We start from the raw sequence: 17,756 nt of genomic DNA, 5'->3' as shown, positions 1-17,756 counted from the left end.
TCGAAGGGATACAAACAGGTCAAGTGCAAGCTAACAGGTTAACTATAAGTAGTGACGGCACCAATCATTCATCGTTCATGTTAAGCACAGTAGTAATGGACAACAAGGATTCAATTTAAGGCTCACAATAGATGAACTTTAGTCGTTAAAAAAATATGATAAGGTATCAAATGATCATCATAGTTTATTTGAACCTTATCATTTACTGACAGCAAGAAGTAGATCAGAGCTAGTTATATTATATTGCTAAGCGAGTGTGCAAAAAGACGGGTGTTGTAATGCAACACGACCTTTTTTTTATTCGACTGGATGGCAAACGAGCAAGTGGTACTCTTGATGGTAAGAGATCACGCCGCCCATAAACATCTGCAACACTAGGGGTATTGCAGATGCGTTGCCAACCTAGAGGCCTAAGATGGGATACATCAAGTGCCAGCAATTTCACCGGCTGTCTTACTCTCCACGCCGAAACACAACAGTGCAAGCACTGCTGCTTCCGGCAGGGATTAGCGAGCAAGATGGTGGTAGCAATCCGGGCTGACCTTGCACAAGATCCTACCACTGCAAACTTCAAGGAACTTCAAGGTTTATCACATTACGACTCTATAAATCAGCTCTCTTGTTTAACTCTTTTTCTTAGTAATCACAATGGAGTCGCTGGATTGTAATTAATAATGAAGGATGAGACATCGTTTTTTAACCCTTCTCTCTTTACCGTTGGTGACACTCATGCATTCATTTATATTGCATGACAAGCAGCGGTCATGCGGTCCCGTGAGAATCCTACTTTCCGACTTATACCTACTACAAATGCGAAAGTTTTTAATGTGTGTGTGTAATGTTTGTTATTCTTTCACGCTAAAACGGCTGGACGGATTTGGATTGAATACGTATTTCTTTGGTCGATTAAACGAAAAATTACAGAGATGATGCGGGTCAAAACTACGGGAGGGGGCCCAGTGACGTTAAGCCGTGTTTTTTATACGCATGAAATTACCGAATTCCAATCACGGTCAGTTTTATTTAAAAAAAAAAACATGCGATCTACAGTCCACCCGTTTTGGCCCAAATGAGTACCTAATAACCACACACGCTCACAATCTTTCGCATAATATGTATAGACTTAAAAAACGATCAATCATTTTGGATTTGAAGGAAGTTTTGATTTTATTCGCTTGAAATAAACATTTTAATTTAAACTTTATCCAGGATTTTCCTCAGCGCCTAACGACCCTCGTTCGTTTAAAAATGCTTTATAGAGCAACATTTTCTAAAAGTGCTTGTATTACGGAGGTGTCTGCAGGGCTACTACGAAACTCGAAGTTCGTGTCGTGAGGTCCCTCTCGTTCTCGTATTAAATAGCATAAGTGTCAGAGGGACCGCACGACACGAACTTCGAGTTTCGAGTATCGTAGTAGCCCTGCTGGTGTGAAAACGAAGACTAATGAACCTCCTTTGTCACGCGGCGGGCTCGTTACTGCAGAGCTACTACGAAATTCGAAAATCGAAGTTAGTATCGTACTGTCCTCTAACTCTACTCTACAATATAACGTCAGCGGGTCGGTACGATACGAACTACGAATTTCGCAGTAGCCCTGCTGCATCCGTATACACTACACGCTCGACTAACAAACATAATACCAGAAATAGTAGGTACCTAAGGATTGAAAAGGAAGAAAGAAAGAAAAATAAATACCTCCAGTTATGCAGATGCGTAGAACTCATAGTACAATAGTAGGTACATTGTGTCTTAGGGTGGTAAATAAGGAATTACGAACGAGTCAGAAGCCCTAAGTCGAAGACAGGGCTTTAATAAGTCGATGTGCGTAATTCAAGTACCGCCGTGCGACAGGCAATGTTTTTCACATTTGTGAGAATTGTGAAAGCCTAGATGTGCAATCAGTAGAAACTCCTAAGAGCTCAAAAAGTCGAAATCACGGGGCATTACTTAGAGTAGGTACCTCCCTACGTTCAAAAGTTCAAGTTTTAGATTGTGAAGTGTTAAAATTTTTATTTAACTAATACCGATAAAATAAATAAATATTAATTTTTAATTCTACGTCTACTTGTCTCTCTGTCAATCTGTGTACACATATGTCCTATTCTTAAGTATATAATCTACTTTGCTAAAGATACTCACATCAAAAATCTTCCCTAAATCTGCGGCCAGGCAGGAACAGTTGTAGGCGACGATACCCAGCTCTTTGACCTGTATATGAAAAAATATTTTAATGCGTACAATTGGAACTTTACTTAGGGGCTGTTTCACCATCCATTGATTAGTGTTAACTGACGGTTAAATAAATGTCATGCCGTCTCCCTCTATTCGTACAAAACAAATAGAGACGGCATCACATTTAACCGTCAGTTAACACTAACCAATGGATGGTGAAACAGCCCCTAAGTAAAATAGTAATTATTTATGTGGTATTTATGTAGTAATTTATTTATTTATATACATTCATGTCATGTTCATTTGCTTAATAATATAGATGTTACATGATTAGGTTGTAGGTGCATGACACCCTGATAGGGTATATGATGTCAAATAGTTTCTGTATCTATTCTATAATAATTACAATTATAATAAGTATTTCATAGCATATTAAATTATTAAATCATCATTAAAGCAATTAGATATTTCATGTCAATGTATGTACATATAATAATTAAATAGCAAAAAATGACAAGTTATAGAAATTAAAATTACAATATGAACCAGAAAACTATTATAAAAATAAATAAAATGTTGGAAATTAAATCCCTGAATTACACCCCCCAATTCAAGATGCCTGAAGTGTGGGGGGGCGGGGGCTGATACTAAGCTCCGGAGCTGCACCCCCTGGTGTTTCTACATCAAACTCATTACGCCCATAGGCGTCATACGAAAAAAAAAACTCTTTGGATTTATTTAGGCGGATGCAACCAAGTTAGCCTGGATGTTACGACAGTGTTTGCTTGTGGGAACAGCACCGTACAATTGGTTACCTTAAGTTTTCTAGAATGGTCCATATTATATTTTTATCGATATTAGACTTAGAATGTAGCTGTTGTAGCTCACATTGAAACAGGCCAAGCCACAAACTCTATTAATCTCACGAAACGTGTGGTTTGCCGAAATAAAGTTTCAATTTATTTTTACAAAAAAAAAGGCAAAAAAAAATCTACAGGAGTCATCTATCTACAGGAGTGAGCTTCACTATAAGTCTAGTATCGATAAAAAATACAATATGGATCATCCCAAAAACTTAAGGTACTTACCCAATTACGTACACACCTTTTTAGGGTTCTGTCTGTCCGTCCGTCCGCGGCTTTGATCAGGGACTATCAATGCTAGAAAGCTGTAATTTGGCACGAATATGTGTATGTAAACTATGCCGACAAAATGGTACAATAAAAATTAAAAATAATAATAATTGTAATGTACCTTCATAGACGTCAAGTGGGGGTGTTTTTTTTCTCATCAAACCTTGTAGTGGGGGTATCTTTGGATAGGTCATAAGCGGGTGATCGACGTACGAGTATTATACCGCGGTTTTAGAGCGACGGTTTTACTCGCGGCTCGTCAGCGCTGATCGACTAGCGAGCAAAACAGTCGTGCGATCGCGGTCGGTTCAAGATGTCGTGCTCAAAATATGAAGTTTTGTGTTACCTCGCTATAGCATGTATAAACAATCAGGTGGTCAATAATAAAATGTCGTTATTCAAATAACGTTTATTAAGATTAATAAACTAGTTAACACTTTTGATCACTTTCTAGCGCTTGATTTTATTAAGATACACACAAAGGATGTGACTGCTAGTTATGGTAGTTATCTCTAAGAATGTCAGTCTTCGAATGAATCATTTTCTTATGGATTCTATAATTACAAAATGACAACGCCCTCCTACTCGGATGTGACGTCACTATCCGTTGTTATTTCAAACTGGGTACTTTATGTATGATTAGTCAAATCAGTTACTGTTACATTATACACATTAATAGGTACATACTATATTTATAGTATACTGATTTTCTAACATTCGGCCTTTCCTGACCCTAAGTTTGTCCTCAAACTTATATGTATACTACACATTTGTCACAATTTTTAACGTTACTTAAATTCCTCGAATACAAGTTATTTATAATACTTTTGACATCATCAATGAATCTATCACCATTAATGATGACCAATAATTACTAAACAATAAAGTCGATATAACTCCGTTACAAACAATTCTTGGCTTATATTCAAAATCGTCATCAACCTCTTACTCTCCGAGTGCTACTCATTCTCACCAATACTAACCATACTAACCATACTAACCATGCTCACCATACTAACCATACTAACCATACTAACCATACTAACCATACTAACCATACTAACAATACTAACGGTACTAATCATACTACTATGTTACATTCTGAATATCCAGTTCTTTACATCACTGTCTCAATATAATTATAATCAGTTCCGAAAAGCAATATGGCATATTGTAAGCTAATCGTAATTACACTTAAATACTGCTACAATGAAATAGTTATGTTCTTTAACTCTTTCAGTACATTTAACTATCATTACTGCAACCATGATTGAATCTCATTTAATTATACAATTACACATCGATTACACATTATTATGAATTTATCCATACACAGAGAAGTATTACAGTAATCAGAACAAAGGCACTTGTATTTTCCTTTATTGACAATTTAACCGTGCACAAAAAAATCGATTCAGTTATCATTACTGCTACAGTCTGAGTCAGAGTCACTACTACTATCTATTTGAGTCGTAATCCAAGGTTTTATACGATCTGCCGCCCATATATTGCAATACTTCCTTTGAGTAATATTAGACCCTACTATACTTGATATTTCATATCGGTCATTATCGAGGACTTTAGTAACCCTGAATGGACCTGTAAATTTTGGAAGCAATTTCTTACTTTGGCCATCATTCCCAGGGGTTGGTTTCAATATTTTAACGAGTTCCCCTTCTTTGTAAACTCTAGCTTTTACTTTACGCCTGTCATAACGATTTTTCTGAGCCATTTGATCTTTCTCAATGTGTGTACTTATCTGTGATCTTATATCATCTAAAGAACCAGTTTGTCGCGTATTAGTTAATATTTCTGCAAAAGTATTGTCCCCTTTACTGAGCATTCTGACTCCAAACATTGCCTCTGAAGGGGCCCTGCCTATCCCTTTATTAAGCGTATTATTTAAACCCCACTGTAATTGACCTAACACCGTGTCCCAGTTTCTTTCTCCTAACTTATCTGAATACGCCGTTAAAGTGTCAAGTATGGTCCTATTATATCTTTCCACTTGACCATTAGCGCGAGGGGTACATACTGCGTTAAGAATGTGCTTAATTTTGGATTGATCACAATACTTTTTGAATTCCTTAGAAGTAAACGAAGTGCCACGATCCGAAATTAGTCTACTAGGGTAACCAAACGTTGTAAAAATGTCTTCTAAAGCGCGAATCGTTAACTTGGACTTCAGGTTTCGAAGTGGTTTGAGTAAGCTGAATTTGGTGAACCCGTCAACTAATACCAGGAGATATGAGTGGCCTTTTGCGCTTCGCACAAAGGGCCCTAAGTGGTCAATATGAACCGTGTCAAAAGGCCTGTCAACTTTGTGAATCGGATGCAGTAGCCCCTCTTTTGGGCCACTTGGTTCCTTACTGTACGCGCATTCAATACATGAACGAACGTATTTAGTAATGAAGCGTCTCATTTTAGGGAACCAAAAATCTTGTTTGATTTTCTCTAACGTCTTATCAATACTAAAATGACCTATATCGTCATGATTAAGCCTGCAAAGTTGGAATCTGGCTGTTTTTGGCACCACCCACTTTAATTCATTGCCTACTTTTCTAAACAATTTGTTACCTTTAGTTACGTAATTGTCCTTTATATCGGAATACTCTTTGTTTTCTAAAATTTTGCGTATACGCTGAATTTCACTATCCTCCAGTTGTAAACTCAATAGCCAGTCTTCCTGAGTTATTCTTAATACAGTGGGTATCGGGTCCTGGCTAACATCCGATCCACAAGGCTGAGGGTTCCTACTGAGGGCATCAACATGGCACATTGTATGTCCTGGTTTGTACTGAATATCGAAATCGAATTCCTGCAACGCTATCCACCAACGTGCTATACGGGGAATCAGATCCCTCTTAGAGAATGTGGCTCTTAACGCGCTACAGTCCGTAACAAGTGTGAATTTGACTCCTACCAAATAGACCCGAAACCGCTGAAACGAACTGATTACTGCCAACGTTTCGAGTTCGTATGCGTGGTAGTTTTGTTCTTCCACACTTGTTTTACGGCTAAAGTAAGCTATTGGTCTCAAGATATCTGTGATGGGATCTCGTTGCATTAAAATGCCTCCTAATCCATACTTACTGGCGTCAGTATGAATCTGAGTTTCCCGTGTAGGGTCGTAAATGCCTAACAAGGGTCGTTGTGTAAGGGTCGCTTTCAGTTGTTGAAAAGCCTGTTCCTGTTCAGTTCCCCAACACCAGGTACAGTCCTTTTTGGTCAAATCTGTCAAGGGTCTGGCAATGAGAGCGAATCCCTTCATAAATTTTCTAAAATAACTGGCTAGCCCCATAAATTGCCTCACTTCGTGTACGTTACTAGGTGTCGGAAAACGTTGAACAGCTATAATTTTCGCTTTCCCTGGTTTAACACCCTTCTCGCTTATTTCATATCCCAAATATTCTAACTCTTCCTGCAAGAAATTGCATTTTTGTAAATTTAAAGTTAGTCCGGCTTCCTTTAACAACTGAAACGCGTTTTCTAATCTCTGTAGTTGTTCGGCAAAGTCTTTTCCGGGTATTAAAATATCGTCCATATAAGCGAGAGTGGAGTTAAATCGAGAATTGCCTAATACTTTATTAATAGTGCGCTGAAACACTGCCGGAGAATTAGCAAGACCAAAGGGCATCTTTTTAAATTGATATAGCCCATCAGGAGTTATGAACGCTGTATATGGCCTGCAGTCTTTACGAATTGGTATTTGGTAATACCCACTGGCTAGATCTAAGCTAGAGTAATATTTATTTCCATTAAGCATATCTAACTGATCTTCAATCCTAGGCATTGGATAATGATCCTTAATTGTTTTTCGGTTTAATGCCCTAAAGTCCACACACAGTCTGTGCCCACCGTTTTTCTTAGAAACCAATATGACAGGACTTGCGTATGGAGAGTTTGATTCCTCAGCAATGTCATTTTGTATCAGTTCAGTCACCATATCTCTAACGGTCTGTCTCTCAGTATAACTAAGCCTGTATGGTCGGTATACGACTGGTGTTTGGTCCGCAAGCTCGATGACCATTTCTGAAGCATCTGTACACCCTAACTCTGATAGATTTTGCGCAAAACATACCCTATATTTATTAACTAATTGAACTAGGGCATTTGATTGTTCTGCAGACAACTTGGGGTTCATGTTAATATCCCTCTCCGCTAAAGGAACAAGAGCAGACTGGTTTATTATGCGGTTGCAAGTGATTGAACGTAAATTCGTAGGAGGTTCTAAAGCCGATATGACGTTAGCACGTACAAATAATGAACCAGCTTCCAATGTTACAGGTGCAGCTGAATAGTTATAAACAGCGATTTTGCAATCGCCATCATGAACGTTATATACTCCACCTATGACGCAGTATTCCATATTTTTCTGATATCGTGAACTATCCTCAACGAACACATCGCAATCCTTTTGTTCAATACTTTTGCATTCTACAAACTCAAATCCATTCACACTAGTATCAGTTACGATTCTAAGTACAACTTTGGGGACAGCTGGTTCAATGTTATTAGGCAACTCTGCCAGGTCTGTTCGTATGTCACGTCTAAGTATGTCAAGTCGTTCATGTGTTTTTATTACTACAACTTCAGGTCTTTCCGTAAAGTTTTGCCCTACTAATAATCCTTCAGTCAGTACAGAAGAGTCAACAATGTATGCATCTACGTCAGCTGTAATCTCGCCTATAGTTAGTGAAAACTTGGTTCGACCTGTAGGTGTGTATGAATTGTTACCAAATCCCCGAATTATTGGCAAGTCATTATCAAATTTTGGCAATGAGTGACTGTCAACAATATCTTGTCTGACCAGCGTACAATCGCTTCCAAAGTCGATGTAGCATTTAATGGGAATTGAAGTATTTATAAGGACCTGTTTATAGAATTTTGAATCAGGCTTATGGCTTTGAGCAAACATGGTCTTTTTATCAGAACTTTTGTTATTATTATTACTATTAATAGACTTGTTGCGGAAACAATCTGCGGATTTGTGACCAATAATATTACAATTATCACATTTGTTGAGAGGTTTGGTGCATTTGCTTGATACATGCCCTTTCTCTTTGCAATTATAACATGTTACCTCCTTGATATTGGAACTGCGGCAATTAACGCTACGGTGCCCAGGTTTGTTACATTTGAAACAGATTAGTTCATTGGAAGCGCTTGTACTTGGTCGTTTAGCCGCCCTTAGATTACTTTCCTTACTAAAATCCTTTAAAAACTTAAACAACTCCTCGGGATCAGTTAATCGCGCTGACATGGCGCTTGACCGCAAGATCCTATCATCTATAGCGTACACTAAACAATCAACAGCTTGTTTACCTGTAATATTACACGCATTTAGTAAAATCATCTTATCATAGTAGTACTCGTCGACCGACTCCCCAAATTTCAAACATCTATCTAACATCTCCATTAATAACGCAGCGTAATTGGTTTCAGAAGGAAATGCCCTTAACAACCTCTGCTGCCACTCAGCCCAGGTCATAAGTATAGACTGGAGCCCTTCGTACCATTTCTTGGCGTAGCCAGCTAATTTAGGTAAAGCAAAATGTGAAGTCTGTTCGTCTGTCCAGTTATAGATTTTAGCGCATTCGTTTACTTTCGCGATCCAGTTCTCAACCTTTTGATTCTTTTGTGCAGGGTCAAAATTAGGAATAATATTTTTATCGTACGATATTTTATGTGTGTTGGAATTTAACAAACTTTGAAAAAATAACGCAAAATCACTTAAACTCGGTTGTACGTTATTCTTGGGTACCTCACTGTGAGTGTGTGAAGCTACCGCTGTCGTATCCAGTGCTTCCGCTGACCCCGTCGCCTGCTGCTCCACAGCTTGCGCGACCGTCTGCGGCGGCGGCGTCAACCCGACACCTGCGCGTGCCCCAGACGCTGAGGCTTCGCGTGAAAGTGCCTTCATCTCTACCGTCGCATGTCGCTGGAATTGATATTTTTGCGAGTCTTATTATCTCCTCCCAATAACCATACGAAATTTGGGAGTACCTATATTATAATACATCATATAGGTATAGGCAAGACATAATAAAGAATGAAATTTAACTACGAGAATTATAAAAAAAAAAGGTTCGTTTCTTTTTACGACTGTACCCACAGTATTTTACACCTTTTTACTTTTACTGATTCTGCAGTGTTTATAAATTTAATTTATCTACTTACGGTATTTTGGCACATGACAATTTTAAGTAAAATAAGATCATACCTACAACATGGCAAATTCCTTGCCAAAGAGCTACAAACAAAACAACAAAACATAAAAGTAATTTGGAACGATTGTCAGAAAAAGGGTAGAATGAAGAAAAAAAATAAAAGAAATTGTCAAGGAAAAAAAAATTACTCGCCTTTTCTGTTTCTCTTATATTTGGTGGTTGATTACCGTTGGTTGTACCAGACTTATGTGGTGACAGTAAACCCTCACGATGACCCCGCCTCCGCTTCGACCGCGAGCTTCGTTTCTCCCCGCGGCAACTTGATGCAGACTCCGCGGAAGTTTCCCTCCTGCTGCGCCGTCTCCGTTTCCGGTGGCGAGCTCTTTGTCTGGATTCGTGACGTGTAGACTTTTCTCGGTGGTCTCGACGCCGCTTTGAACGAGAACTTCGTTTCCCATCACTATTATCGTTTGTAGGACCCGACGACCGTTCTCGGCTACGGTGATGTCTTTGTTCGTGATGACGGGACCTGCTTCTGGGTTTCACTACCTCACAATTGTCTGCCATGTCGCAATTAGGTCTTTATGATCCCACTTCTGATATAAACAATCAGGTGGTCAATAATAAAATGTCGTTATTCAAATAACGTTTATTAAGATTAATAAACTAGTTAACACTTTTTATCACTTTCTAGCGCTTGATTTTATTAAGATACACACAAAGGATGTGACTGCTAGTTATGGTAGTTATCTCTAAGAATGTCAGTCTTCGAATGAATCATTGTCTTATGGATTCTATAATTACAAAATGACAACGCCCTCCTACTCGGATGTGACGTCACTATCCGTTGTTATTTCAAACTGGGTACTTTATGTATGATTAGTCAAATCAGTTACTGTTACATTTACACATTAATAGGTACATACTATATGTATAGTATACTGATTTTCTAACACATGCAACGAAATTAGAAAAATAGCGTAGACGCCCTAGAGTTTGGGTTAAAAGTTGGATCGAAAAGAGGCAGCACTTGTCGCATACCCATTTGATACGTGAATTGTCAGCAGAACCACTGATTACAGAAATTATATATATAATATAAATTTCGATACCGAATCGCGACTCAGAGTTCGCATATCCATTGTGAAATAACAAAAATACACGTCCGTTTTCTCCAGCGGTCGCCGAAAACTGCCGGCTCGGCTCGCGGCCGTGATCGACACGCGGTTTTACATGGCGAGCCGAGTAAAAAATCAAACATACATGACGAGCACGAGCCCGGCTCGTCGGTATATAATACCGCGGTATTGCAATGATACACCGGCGAGCATTACCGACGAGCCGCAAAACCGCGGTTTTACTCGCCCGTCGATCAGGGCCTTTAGTTTAAATCAATTAGGGGGTTTCTAAAACGATTTTTCGATTCAGTGATTTAATATTCAACTTTAAAGTGCAAATTTTCATTAATTTCGAGCATTCCCCTTCTGTTAAAATTTAAACCGGTGGGTGGAAAATTTTGAAAAAAATCAGAATTGTAGTAAGTGTATATCAAACTTTCAAGGAAAACTATAACCGCTAAGTTTGCTTGAGATTATTAGTAGTTAAGAGTAAATAGCAGAATAAGGTATAAAAATATCTTAACTTGGAAGGTTCTATAAATATTAAACGTTTTATCATCTATATACGAGTAACATTATATTTTACCTGAGTAAGCGACCGCCAATCCATGTTCGCGCTGCCTATGTAAAAGTGGCTCGGTCCACGATCCAGAACTTGGTGTGGAGGACCCATTACCCAGCAGCTTGGAGAAGTTCAGACTTCGGACCTGACGCAACAAATAGACAAAATATATCATACGGAAACAGGATGTTGTGTGCATGTGAGATGCAGCGCTGCTTTTAAGGCTACCATAAGTTGACCCGCTTTAGGTATTCCACGGAGTTAAGGGTCCGTACAGTGGGCAATATCAACGTCAAGGCACTTGACCTTGACTATGTATAAAATCTTCGAGCGAAGCTAGGCACTAATTTACAAATACGAAAGTGTGTGTGTGTGTCTGTCTCTGTCTGTCTGTGTGTCTGTGTGTCTGTGCACGTTTATACCCTTACTTAACACAGGCTACTTTTTATCTTCTATATCCGAGCAAGCCTCGGGCAAAAGCTAAACGCCTATAAGAACACTTTTGTCGTCACCCTGATTCCAAAGTGAGGCGAGCCAAGCTGCGGGCAAAACTTAGTGACCTCAGTTAGTGACGTAGACTATGAAACAAGAGCGAATCGGATTGGAAAGACTTAAAAAAGAAGGAGGTTCTATGTTCGACTGTAGGTATAGATTTTAGCCAGTAAGTTTTTTTAATAAGAAATAAGTCTCTACACCAACTAAAACAAAACAACGCCAACTTACCTGCGCTGCTTTCTTCTTAACTAAATATTCTGTATCTACATTAGGATAACTCTTAGTGGGCCAATTTTGAGCAATCTTCAAATTTATATGCCGTTTTGACCCAGCGGCGTATAAAGCTTGGAACACTTGTTCACCCTGAAAAAAGAAACTTCATAAGTACACCAACTAAAAGCTTTGCCACATGAAACCATTAATATCTCTATTTACTCTGTCTACCACTTAAAAATGGCATTTTCAAGTATATATATATAACTGGTCTCAGGTGGGCAGTCCGAATAAAATTGTATTCAAAATGATCAATTTTAATTTAGTCAATAAAACTGATTCGTGTACCAGGTGGGACCTTTCATAGTCATTTTCGCTGTGATTCTTTGGCACATGTATGGAATGTCAATATATGACATCAGCAGCACAAAGGTTCCACCCTGGAACACGAAACCCCCGAAAACTGAAACTTTGACTTTGATTCATTTCTGATGTTTAACAAAGCATTTTGTTGATTGTACATAGAGTAGGGCCAGGTACCTAAAACAAACCTCGTTCTGCATCCTACAATTTGTCCTCTAAACAGTAATAAAATCAAAATTGCGACAGTAAAGCTAGGCCATTCACACTCGCACGAATACGCAAATTAACAAGATACGAGCGGAATTTTCAAACGATCCAAGTCGTCGTCGTCTTTTGAACTTGGACAATGCCTCCCATTTTTGTTGGTTTTCTTAAGCGTTTTTGTGTAAAAATTACAAACTCGTTAATAGGTAGTGATAACTCCGAGTTGTTTACTATGTTGGGTAAATATGAACAGAAAAAAAATCTCTTAATTTGCTCAATGTACGAATGTTTGCGCGCAAATGTGTTCCCCTTTAACGCAATCGTGATCGGTATTTATTATCTGTGAAATGCCATACTATTTTTTTAATTTGCCGCCATTTCATGCTGCTACGATTCGCTGGTCCTACTCTATCTGTTAATTTCAAACTTACCTCTATAGAGGAATTATATGGATATAATTCATTAAACCTAAGACTCCAATAATACGATGCTATTTCTATGGATGCTTGAGCTTCGTCTATTAAATCTAACCACACATTCTTAGTCGGCAAATGTGTCATGTTTGAAGGGTACATATGACCTCTGGATACTTTCTACTAAAGATAACCTGAAATAAAAGAAATTTGTTAAAATAATTATACACGTGTCATAAATCGGACTGTTTAGGCAGATCGTTGGGCACGGTTAGCTGAATAACCCTGTAAATGTTGTTCAAGATTTTTTTTGATTGTGGCTCGCAAATGTTTCCATACATTAGTTTACTGATGGCCGATGGGGTCAGAAGATTCTCGAATGGCGTCCGCGACCGGGAGACGAGCTGTCCTACCGACATGGAGCGACGACACAAAGCACAAGACCGGTCTAAGTGGAGAGCCTTAGGGGAGGCCTGTTAATTCCTAGATACCTAAGTTTACCGCATCAATGGCTTGACCTGAATTTACAATGAGGGTTTCTGTTTATGCAGGGCTACTACGAAACTCGAAGTTCGTGTCGTGCGGTCCCTCTCGCTCTCGTAATAAATAGTATAAGTGTCAGAGGGACCGCACGACACGAATTTCGTAGTAGCCCTGCTGCGACAGGCTAGTTGGCGCTAGAATCGTGAGGTCCGTTTGGCAACTTTGACATTTGTGCCACGTTAAATAACTAAATGAACCAATCGCAAGCAAGCTTAATGTGAAACCGACCTCTCAATACTAACGCCATCTAGCGATATTTCGCCTGAAACCCTCATTCCAGGGAAAAACCCTGACAGTAGTGGATCATAATCAGTCAAATTAGTCCAATTATCTGTTGTAATATTCTGGATTCATTTTAAAACATTTTTTATAACATAATAGGTACTAAGCTTTGGGTACTATAAATCTTCATTTTGTAGTGTTCCTGATAATAAAATAAACCGCCCGCGGCGCGTAGTGTAGCGCTGATCGTTAATTTCTGCGCATGTGACAGTCACGCATACTAATTACATTAAGGCAAGGCAAATTCAAGCAACTACAGTAGATCCTCGATAATCCAAACTCCAAAAAACCAACCCCTGTTCGACCCCCCCCTCACGCAGTTATTCGGATTATAATATGTTAGAAATATGTAGAATGTCATATTCTATGGCATATGGCACATTTTTCAATAATGGTCAAAGTTTTATCTTTGCGTTTTGGTATAGGAACCATATTTACAACGTCAATAACATGTAGCACGACGCGATATCGTATCGTTGTTTATGTGTAAGAGCCCTAACTTCGTAATGAAAAGGACCACAGATAGAACTATGATGATCTAATTAGCATGAGTACAGATTGTCGAGGGTTCTACCGTATTTTTAAGGAAAATTTAATGTGTACCGCACCTACACTCATCTGAGCAATGTAACGCTAGGAGCGTTGGGGCAGCACTTGTGCTAGATTCGGTTGTCCAACGTGGCACCAACACAACCAACACTATGAACTATGACTATGGAGACAGGGATGCAGGATGGACACCATTATACTTTTTCTTTCTTCTGAAAGAAAAGGTTGAAAATTATATAAATATTAGTTTTACTGCATAAATAATGTGGAAGAAGTATTCTCTATCGCACATTTAATACGATTAAATTGACAAGTAAATGCAGGTTACAAACTTAGATGGAACCTTTATTCCTAGGTCTTGGATTGAGATAAGATGCAAGTATTCAAGTATGTTTAACCAAAAAGTGGTTCCCTTTCCAATTTCGTGATAGGTTTACGTTGTAGTTGATCATCATGGGCTAAAGCTGCTAGGAAGCATGCTTCATTTAGACTTTGTCTTCGCTTACCATCTGGCACGATTGTGGTAAATTTATGCAAGAATGGTTTCACACCATTCCGGGACTGAGTCGTCAACGTGACCAAATGTCCAATGGACGTATTGTTTAATGGTCGTAAAAAACGTATAAAACGAAATTGCCCAAATGTTTTGCTGACAAATACTATGTCCCATCCAAATCCATAAAATATGGTCTGGAGTAGCCAGATGGTGAAATTGAATGACGAAAATTGGAACTAGTGTCTAAACTGAAACTACCAATACAAATAGTTCCACAACTACTCCAGACTTTATTTTCACAGATTTGGATCAACAGATATATATAGTAGGATATATGTAGTAGGTACGAAAGCGATTTTATTATGAGTAAAAAAAGTATTCTAAGAACTTACTTGTCATTATAACTGTTGCCATTTTCATCTCTCATCATGAAAATCTGCTCCCACTGCTCCAGCTCCTCATCAGACGATGAAGCGTTCCCCACACTCCCTGACTCTAGCACAGTCTGCGGGCAATTCAAAATGACCAGTTTTATGTCTATGTACTATCGAACTAACTGAATCGTTGTCAAAATACCACACATGGGACTTATCACGCTAACACACACGAGTAATATTTACCTCGACGTTTTGGCCACATTACAGTGGCCGTGGTCACGGGTAGACGGCCGTCGAGGTAAATATTACTCGTGTGTGTTAGCGTGATAGCCCTATGTGTGGTATTTTGACAATGTGTGAAAATCACGAACGCTTACAAATGTTAACTTATCGTGGCCACTGTGGAATTATTTCATACAAAAATAATAGTGACATTGCATTGCTTGACAGGGAATTTATGGATTACTTATGATTTATGACATTACTGTGAGAATGTTCTAGGGAGAATCAGGAAACAAATGGTTTGACTGTAGAGCCACAGGCATATTAAATAAGACCATTGACCATTATTGTATGAACAGTCAACTACAAGGAGTTTGATACGGTCAAAGTTACAAATATGTATACAATCTTTATTGACTTAACTTTTATGGTTGTTGCATACTATTTGTATTTTCGCTGTATCAATCTTTTGTAGTTGACTGTACAGGTGGAGGCATAACTAATTGGATACAAAGTATACACTTCACTGTGTATAATTGCACACTTATGTTATCATACTAATGTGTGATAGTGTGGCATGTAAATTATATTTACTAGATGACAACCCGGCTTGCTCGGGTAAAATTTAGACTCATAATAATATTTGAAATTATTTTTTTGTCAGGTAGACTTCGTACTTATCGAAAAATCTGACGTAAGTATATTCCCAGCCTTAATATTATCAGGAACGTACTTTCACAGCTAACCTACGTATCGGTATTGCTCTAGTAGATATTTCTCCTAAATCTTACTTGCCCAAAAAACTATGATGTGTCTGTCTCATAATCAACCCATATACGGTACGTTCGTCTGTACGATCGTCTGATGGAAATCGACGAATCGTACCGTGTGTGGGGCCTTAAGAGGTCACAATGGAGAACGAAATGCAAAACCTGTGACACGTGATGACGTGACACTAACGCCACTTGAGATGTGATGACTTTGACATGTTACTTCGCAACGCCATTATATACTTGTAATTTATTCAAGTTTATATTGAAAATACTCCATAATCGAATTTTCCGCCTACAAGTTGTCGACTCGATTGACTAATTTTTACGCTCTTCAATTTTGATGTGCATTTTCGTTCGAGTCTACCGTACCCCTTGACGATTATTAATATAGTACTAAAGTAATTTTTTGTTTCATGAACATGAAACTATGCCACTTATGAGAGAGTTCGATGTCACATTACAACTAGGAGTAGGTATAAGGCCCTAGTAGGAGTATAGTAAAATTTGCTCATTAGAGTAGGGCACTAATTTAATATTATAATATAGCTTTTCTCCACACTAGTGGTCCTAAGGGTAAAAGCCTCCTCCATCTTTTCCATTTTTCCTTATCCATAGCAATATACATCCATTCTTTTCCTGCTTTTCTTCTGAGGTCATCGATCCATCTTTTTCTCTGCGTTCCAAACTTCTTTTTCCTACTGGGCCAGGCCATTTGTTATTTGTAGAGTTCCTTTTTGTCTTTATGTCCATCTCCATTTTCTGTTTCAAGCTATATAGAAGAGCATCTGTTATTTTGTTTTCTTGTGAATATCTCTATGTTTTTCTAGTTTTCTGTATTCTTCTTCAGTCTTAAGTGCTTCTCTCCATTACGTTTTTTCAGTGTTATCACGTTTGGCACCCTAGGTCAAGCTTGGGAGGATGCGGATCCATGATTGTTTTTTCATGTTCATGTTATAGTTTTTCCTTAAGGATTTCCTTTTGTGCCAGTACTTTTTCCATGTTATATTTACTCTTCTATTCCACTTAATTTTCGTTGTTACTTGCTTCGAAAGAGATCAATTTGCCAGGTACATAATCATCCACATATTCTATAGGCTTACTTTCCACTTAATAATTTTTCTGTTTTATTTGAATTGATCTTTGTTTTACTTGCGTTCATGTTGAAAGCCGATTTTTCTGCTCTCAGTCTAGTTCTTGTAACATTTTTCAGGTCACTGGGTGATTCGCTAAAAAGGGCTATATCGTCCGCAAACTTAGGTGTGTCAGTCTTTTATTCAGTATGACTCCTTATGACTCCAATCGATGTTTTTGAAATGTCTTCAAGAACCGCTATGAAAATGCTATGCCTATGAGTATCACAAATGCTATTAAATTGGATTGTTAAATACTGAAATTACATATATAAAAAAAAAACTAAGACAGTTGTAATGTAACATTGTATTCTGATCACTCTGTGTGTGAAAATCTGTCTATACATATAGTAAGTATTATACGTAAAACAAACCATACATTATACAAAAGCAATTACAGAATGGGAGAAAAATATTGAAGGGCAGTCACCATAATACGGCCTGTCTTTTGTTATTATTGTTTTTTAATACATTTTAGTTTCCTTATTTGTACATTATATATTTTTTGTTTGTTTGTTACGCAATAACTCTGCCAATTGT

Source organism: Choristoneura fumiferana, chromosome 16 (assembly GCF_025370935.1).
Source record: "Choristoneura fumiferana chromosome 16, NRCan_CFum_1, whole genome shotgun sequence".
Lineage (NCBI taxonomy): Eukaryota > Metazoa > Arthropoda > Insecta > Lepidoptera > Tortricidae > Choristoneura > Choristoneura fumiferana.
This window is presented reverse-complemented; position numbering follows the sequence as displayed.